At 43.7% G+C, this 8,237-nt stretch overlaps 1 non-coding gene across 1 annotated transcript; it reads left to right on the top strand.

Annotated features, from left to right (window-relative positions):
- The first annotated feature begins 946 nt into the window (after positions 1-946).
- On the top strand, positions 947-1,057 carry LOC112579254. The gene has a single exon (XR_003103752.1). It is a non-coding gene; the product is annotated as a U6 spliceosomal RNA (small nuclear RNA).
- The last annotated feature ends 7,180 nt before the right edge of the window (positions 1,058-8,237 follow it).

The following is an 8,237-nucleotide window of genomic DNA, read 5'->3' as shown; positions in this document are numbered from 1 at the left end:
AACCACCCTAGACTAACCCTTTGACTTCAGTGTCTGATTTTTCCACATTCAGTCAGACACTCTGGTATGTGGTTCACAAGAATGTGTGGGTGCGTGCTAAGTTGCTCCAGTCACGTCTGACTCTTTTCTACCCTAGGACCTTAGCCCACCAGGCTCCTTTGTCCATGGAATTCTCCAGGCAAGAATACCAGAGTGGATTGACATGCCCTCCTCCAGGGGATCTTCCCAACCCAGGGATCGAACCCTCATCTCTTACGTTTCCTACATTAGCAGCCAGGTCCCTTACCACTAGCATCACCTGGGAAGCCCTGTTCACAAGGCTAGTCTTCAACAGTTCATCTCATCCTGATGCAGGCATATTCCTCCTCCAATCAAGAAGTGAAGCCTACTTGTCCACCACTGAATCTGCAATGGCTTTATGGCTCTGTTTGACCAACTAAGCATGGAAGAACGGATGCTGTTCTGTTCTGGGTTTGGGCTTCCAGAGGCCTGAAAGTGTTTGCTTTTGCTTATTTTACTTATTTACTTTTTTGCTGTGTGGTTTGCAGGATTTTAGTTCCCTGACTCGGAGAAGGCAATGGCAACCCACTCCAGTACTCTTGCCTGGAAAATCCCATGGACAGAGGGGCCTGGTGGGCTGCAGTCCATGGGGTCGCTAGGAGTCAGACACAACTGAGCGACTTCACTTTCACTTTTCACTTTCATGCATTGGAGAAGGAAATGGCAACCCACTCCAGTGTTCTTGCCTGGAGAATCCCAGGGACGGGGGAGCCTGGTGGGCTGCTGTCTATGGGGTCGCACAGAGTTGAACACGACTGAAGCGACTTAGCAGCAGTTCCCTGACTAAAGATTGAACCCGGGCCTTGGCAGTGAAAGCACAGAGCCCTAAGCCCAGGGTTACCAGGAAATTCCCATACTTTTGCTTTTTTAAAAAAATATAGCTGTCATGCTCGATTCATTTGGCAGCACATATCCTAAAATTGGAACAATACAGAGAAGATTAGCATGGCCCCTGCACAAGGATGACATGCAAATTTGTGAAGTGTTCCATATTAAAAAAAAAAAAAAAGCTGTCACAGAAAGAAGTCCAGGCACTCCTACTCAAAAGAAAGGCCATGAAAGACAGACTCAGAAGAAGACACCATCCTCCAACTGAGTGGTGCCCTGCTGTAAGCTTCCTGATTCATATGGGTTTAGTCCAAGCAGGTATCACATCGGCGCTCTGTGGAGAGCAAGGAGTGGAATCTTAGATTTTTGAAATCGGAAGAAATTCCTGAAACCAAAAGAGCAAACACACTAAGCCACATGCATGAATGTTACTTGTATTTGTGCAGTAGCTTTCACACCAGCTTCTTGGATCTCTGGCCCTCATCCCATCTTGTGCTTGGCTCCTCTGCCTACTTGGATTACAAGGGAGCTAGTAAGAATTTCAGTTGTTGTTTTTTTTAATTGAAAATCTTTGCAAGGGAAGAATTATACTATATATATATTTTTTTAATCAAAGAATTTGTTACATAGTGACCTCTACTGGAAAGAGTCTAGGTATCACCAGGGCTGACAAAAAGTAGTCAATTCAGTCTGCTTAGTCAAATAATTGGTTAATTTGGAAAGGCAATGCTGGTCAAATCTTTATTTAGTACTAAGGTCCAGTTGTGGGCTCTCCCGGTGGCTCAGTGGTAAAGAATCCGCCTGCAATGCAGGAGCCTTAGGGGATCCTTTAGGGATCAGGAAGGTCCCCTGGAGGAAGGCATGGCTGCCCGCTCCAGTATTCTTGCCTGGAGAATCCCATGGACAGAGGACCCTGGTGGCTATAGCCTATGAGGTCGCAAAGAGTCAGACATGACTGAAGCAACTTAGCACACACAGAAGGTCCGTTATACTCTGAATTTTTTCTTTTTAAAAAGATTTTATGGGACTTCTCTGGTGGTCCAGTGGTTAAGAATCCGCCTGCCACTTAAGTGCCCCAAGGCACAACTACTGAGTCCACGCTGTTGAGCCCGAGGGTTGCAACTACCGAAGCCCTGGCATCCTAAGGCCTGTGCACCACGAGGAAGAGAAAAAGTCTTCACTGCTGTGCAGCCTTTTGAAAGGTTGCTGCTTCCAGTCATGTGTTAAGCCAGGATTCGTGACCTTCAGAGTAAAGAATTCTGACCCGGGGTCAGAGACAAGGCTTGACTACTTGGAGCTTTTTAGCAAGTTGTTTTAAAGTGTAATAGAGATAGGGAAAGCTTCTGACATAGACATCAGAAGGGAACAGAAAGAGTGCCCCTTTGCTAGTTTTTAGCAAGGTGTTTTATGTCTGTTGCTTGGGTTAGTCGCTCAGTCATGTCCGACTCTCTGCAACCCCACAGACTGTAGCCCGCCAAGCTCCCCTGTCCATGGAATTCTCTAGGCAAGAATACTGGAATGGGTTGCAATTTCCTTTTCCAGGGGATCTTCCCAACTCAGGGATCGAACCCTGTTCTCCTGCATTGCAAGCAGATTCTTTACCACTGGGGCCACAGGGAAGCCCATTATGTCTGTTAGAAAGCTATTAATCAGATAAGAGAGACAGCTCAAGGCTAGAGGGAGTTTAGCCATCTCACAGGGCCCCTCTCCCACAATATACACTTTTGAGACAGGATGGCATGAGGTGTGTCATCCCCCTGGCCATAAAACAATTGAGAGGAATACTGGTTTGTTGAGCCATTATCGGCCCAAGGTTTAAGAAAAGAAAAAATTAATCTTAGGCAGAACCATTTTGAAGAAAGGCAAATTCCAAAGCAAATACACAGTTTCGTTAACGTAAGAAAAATGCATTGGTTAGCTCAAGGCATAACCAGGTGTCATCAACATAGAACCAAAAGAAGGCTCTTTTAATTTTGTGTAGAGGAGGGAAAACCATCTGCCACTTGCAGTTTATTTTCTCCTGCCGCTTGGGGACCTCTGGCCTTCCTGCCTGTTACTCTCTCACTTTCTCTAGTTTCTGAAAGCGGGGCGCTCTCTGCTTGCACTGTGTGGATTCTCTTGTTGCAGAGCACAAGCTCTAGCTGCGTGGGCTTCAGGATAGCATTGCTGCACATGGGCTCAGTAGTTGTGGCACATTAGGCTTAGTTGGAGAAGGCAACAGCACCCCACTCCAGTACTCTTGCCTGGAAAATGCCATGAACGGAGGAACCTGGTGGGCTGCAGTCCATGGGGTCACGAAGAGTCAGACACGACTCAGCGACTTCACTTTCACTTTTCCCTTTCATGCATTGGAGAAGGAAATGGCACCCCACTCCAGTGTACTTGCCTGGAGAATCCCAGGGACGGGGGAGCCTGGTGGGCTGCCATCTACAGGGTCGCACAGAGTTGGACACGACTGAAATGACTTAGCAGCAGCAGCAGCAGGCTTAGGGCTCTGAGGCACTTAGCCCACTCTGAGGCATGTGGGCTCTTCCCGAACCCATGTTCCCTGCATTGGCAGGCAAATTCTTAACCCCTGGAAAACCATGGAAGTCCCTCAACAGGATCTTGACAATTTTATTTTATTTCATTTTTTAGTTTTTTTGGCTCTGCCATGTGCAGCTTGTGGAATTTTAGTTCCCTGACTAGGGATTGAACCCAGGCCCTCAGCTCTGAGAGTGCAGACTGCTAACCACTGGACCACCACGGAATTCCTGTTGACAATTTTAAACAATGAGAGGAGAGAAGATCAACTAGAAAATTCTAGTGAGTATCCAGAAGTTTAAAAACTGAAGAGAGGTGACTACTGAGATGTGAGGAAAATTAAAAAAGGATGGATCCTATAAGTGAAATAAAGAAAATGTATCCAGGAAGAAGGTATGATCCACTGGATCAAGTGATACTGAGTTTACTATAACCCTTAGAGATCAAGTCCACATCCACATGTGTCTAACTCTTTGTGATCCTATGGACTGTAGCCTGCCAGGCTCCTCTCTCCATGGCATTCTCCATACAAGGATACTGGAGTGGGTTGCCACGCCTTCCTCCGGGGGATCTTCCTGATCCAGGGACAGAACCCACATCTGCAGTGGCATCTGCATTGCAGGAGAGTTCTTTACCACTGAGCCACCAGGGAATTCCCCTTAGAGATCATGGAATCATCTTAATGGCTGGTATCTGTATATATTGGTATAGTAGTTTACAGCATCAAAGTGTATTTATTGGTACAATAATTATATAGGTTGTCATGTGAAAAAAAGAGTGTAATGATAAATTAGAGCATATGTTTTCTGCTTTGTTTTTCTTAGAAATTCATAGTCCATATTAGTGTATAGATTAGTATATAGCTCTGAGAAGTCCATGGGGGTAAAAAACTGATACTTTTTTAAAACCAGAAATTTCCCTAATTGTGCTTTAGAAAGTGGAGGAGAAAGAATTCAAATCCAAATCTGACTCCAGAGCCTGAATTTCTACCTGTACTGTATTGAATTGCCCTACAGTTATAGCCACTAGCCATATTTGACTATTTGAGCATGTGAAACATGACAACTCCAAACAGATGTTTATAAATGTAAAATAGATGCTGTATTCCAAAGACATTTAAACAATGTAAAATATCTCAATAATTTTTATATTGATTATAGGTTGAAATGATATTTGGGGTTGTTGATATTTTTGTTGTTTAGTCACTAAGTTGTATCCGACTCTTTTGTGACCCCATGAACTATAACCCTCCAGGCTCCCTCTTTCCATGTGAATTGCCAGGCAAGAATACTGGAGTGAGTTGTCATTTCCTTCTCCAGGGGATCTTCCCAACCCAGGGATCCAACCTGAATCTCTTGCATTGGCAGGCGGGTTCTTTACCACTGAGTCACCAGGGAAGCCCTGATATTTTGGGTTAAATAAACTATGATATTAAAATGAATTTCAGCTTTTTCTTTTTTAAATGAAGCTCCTAGAAAATTGAAAATTTCATATCGGGCTCATTCACTTAAATAAATAGAGACTTGGGACTTCCCCAGCAGTCCATTGGTTAAGAGTCCTTGCTTCCAATGCAGGGGGTGTGGGTTCTATTCTGGTCAGGAAACTAAAATTCCACATGCCGTGAGGCAAGACCAAAAAAAAAAAATTGTTTTTTAAAAAGAACGTTGAAAAAATTTAGCAGAGGCTTTAATAAGTAGACACTGTCCATAGAATGTATTTCTTAGTGCTGTGTGGTCAAGAGATTTCCCCTTATTTTTTATTCAGGGGTAGAAATCATCACCAGGATACCTTGCATCATACAGAGTTGGCTCATTTCCAGGAGGAAATAGAAACAGCATTCTTCCCCTGGGTCCCCAGCTGTTTGTAGACATATCCTTATACTCCTATACAATGTTATCGCTTTCACTTTGGGCAGATGCATTTTATTAAAAATACTGGCTAACTGGCAACTTGTTAAAGAGATACACCAGAAGGCTTTTTTTTTTTTAATAAAGCAACAAAATTATGTGATCACAGAGAGTCAGCCTGGACTTCAGCATTTAACAAACTGCATGCCCTTACAGGGTGAGACAATACAACATAGATGCCTATTGTCTGACAGTCATATACTAATCCTATAATACATGAAATACTAGTCTAAAAAATCTCAAGGGGCTACCAAGATCTTCTAAATATTTTCAAAGCTCTAAAGGATTGTGTTAGTCACTCAGTCATGTTCGACTCTTTGTGACCCCATGAACTGTATAGCCTGCCAGGCTCCTCTGTCCATGGAATTCTCCAGGCAAGAATACTGGAGTGGGTTGCCATTCCCTTCTCCAGGGGATCTTCCCAACCCAGGGATCCAATCCAGGTCTTCTGAATTGCAGGCAGATTTTTTACCATCTGAACCATTAGGGGAGCCTAGGATTAGAATTGTCTAACATGTTTCCAATCCTGAAATCTGCTTCATTTTAGTTCCACACATTCCGTCAGTCCTCACTAATTTACTAATTCTGCAAAGGGAAGAACTCTTCATGAGTTAAGAAGCTTCTTTACCAGTAATGTTACATTGTGTCCACTGCCTCAAAGTGGAGTGGAAATCTGACACTCATCTAGGGTCATTTTCTTTATACCTCATCTTTTATTTCCTTAGGCCTAGTCCTCTATATTGTTTATAAATAGGACTTACTTTTCATGGGACTACTGGAGTCTGAAGGAACAATTCCTTCTGACTCACTACTCTTTTTCTGAGTAGCACAAACGTCCTGCTTTTCCAGCTAATGTTACTGAGCACTTACCTAGTACCTGGTTTCCTTTTAGTCTTTACATTTATCAATTCCTTTCATCTTTCCAAGGAGACTGTAATGATGGTATTACTAGTATACCAGTAAACAGAGAGAAAACTGAGGCATAGTTAATCCAAGGTCACACAGCTAATGGGTATATATGGTAAGGGAATTCCAACCTAGGTATTCTTTTTTTTTTTTTTTAATATATTTATTTATTTGGCTGTGCCAGGTCTAGGTGTGCCAGTGATAAAGAACCAGCCTGCCAATGCAGGAGACATAAGAGACATGGGTTCAATTCCTGGATCAGGAAGATCCCCCAGAGAAGGAAATGACAACCCACTCCAGTATTTTTGCCTGGAGAATCCCATGGACAGAAGAACTTAGCAGGCTATCGTCCATAGGGTCACAAAAAGTTGGACACAACTGAAGTGACTTAACACACACAAACGTGTCAGGTCTTAGCTGCAGTGGGCAGGATCTTCAATGACCATTGTGCCAGGGTTCCAACCAGGTCCCCTGCATTAGCAGCACAGAGTCTTAGCCACTGCATTACCAGGAAAGTCCCCAACTTAGGCATTCTTAAGGGCTGCAATATAGTCCTTTGATGACTCAACATTTCAGCCTTAAGGCAATAATAAATGTGAAAAATTAAAATATAAAGGGTTTGACAACACTGGATATGTTATAAACAGGGTTTTAAAGGAAGCTAGGAAGCTTTTTATTTGATTATAACTCACATACTGAAAAGTGCATATATCATGTTCCATGAATGTTCATAAAGTGAGCACTGATGCAACTGTCACCTACATAGAAAAACAGAACATAACCAGACTCCTCTCCCCTCAGTCCCCTCTTGTGCTCCAAGGTAAGTTTGAAAATTCAAAATAAGTATTCACTTATTGTTGTGAATACAGGAAGCCACGGGACTTCCCTGGTGGCTCAGACAGTAAAGAATCTGCCTGCAATGTGGGAGACCTGGGTTGGATCCTTGGGTTGGGAAGATACCCTAGAGAAGGGAATGGCAACCCACTCCAGTATTCTTGCCTGGAGAATCCCATAGACAGAGGAGTCTGGGAGGCTACAGTCCACAGGGTTGCAAAGAGTCAGAGGCTACTAACAAATTTCACTTTTCTGTTGTACAAGCTGAATTTTTATATCTATTTCAGGTCCTGACTGAAATTCTTTTCCATAATAACATACTCTTTCTAGAGCAATAATTTCAAAATTTGGTCCCCAAACTGGCAGCCTTAGTATCACTCACCTGCGAACAAAGGACTTGCAGATTCAAGGATCCCAATCCAAACCTACAGGACAAAAATTATAGGTGTGATGCCCAACAAGCCTCAGGACTGATTCTGACGCTCCTTCAGATTGGAAAAGCACGGATCTGTCTGTTGAAAGAGTTTTGCTTCCTGATTGCATAGTAACTGTTAAGAGTACACTAGGATTTAAAGTGTTAGGCTCGAAAAATAGTGACATTTTAATTATCTATCTCTTTTGAAGCACAAACGGGTAAAATGTTTTTCCATTTTAACTGGAAAAGTTAAAAATGTTTTTTCTAGATAAAACACCTCCCCCACCTGGAGGTGGGGGAACTATTCTATTCTTGTGCTAAAATGCAACATCCTCTATAACAAAACGGTTAGTTAAAATGGAAAAGACCCTGATGCTGGGAAAGACTAAAGGCAGACTGACAACAGAGGGCGAGATGGTTGGATGGCATCGCTGACTCAACAGACATGAGTTTGAGCAAGCTCCGAGAAATGGTAAAGGCCAGGGAAGCCTGGGGTGCTGCAATTCATGGGGTCGCAAAGTGTCGGACACGACTGAGCCACTGAACAACTACCACCTCCAGTCCTCTCCGGGTCTAGCCTGAACTTGTCTAGTTTACCAACAAAGCGGCGCTGCAGGGTGGCGGGTGAATTCAACATGCAAAGGCTAGAGCAGGTCTCGGCCAATCCGAAGCCAGGCTCGAGCCGCTCGCCCATCCCGGCGGTGTTTGATTGGTGTTTTCTCTCAGGCGGAAGAGGCCTTCCGCTGTGGGCTCGCCCGCGCGGC

This window comes from Bubalus bubalis, chromosome 15 (assembly GCF_019923935.1).
Source record: "Bubalus bubalis isolate 160015118507 breed Murrah chromosome 15, NDDB_SH_1, whole genome shotgun sequence".
Classification (NCBI taxonomy): Eukaryota; Metazoa; Chordata; class Mammalia; order Artiodactyla; family Bovidae; genus Bubalus; species Bubalus bubalis.
Note: the sequence above shows the minus strand (reverse complement) of the source record. Positions and strands in the feature narration are given on the sequence as shown.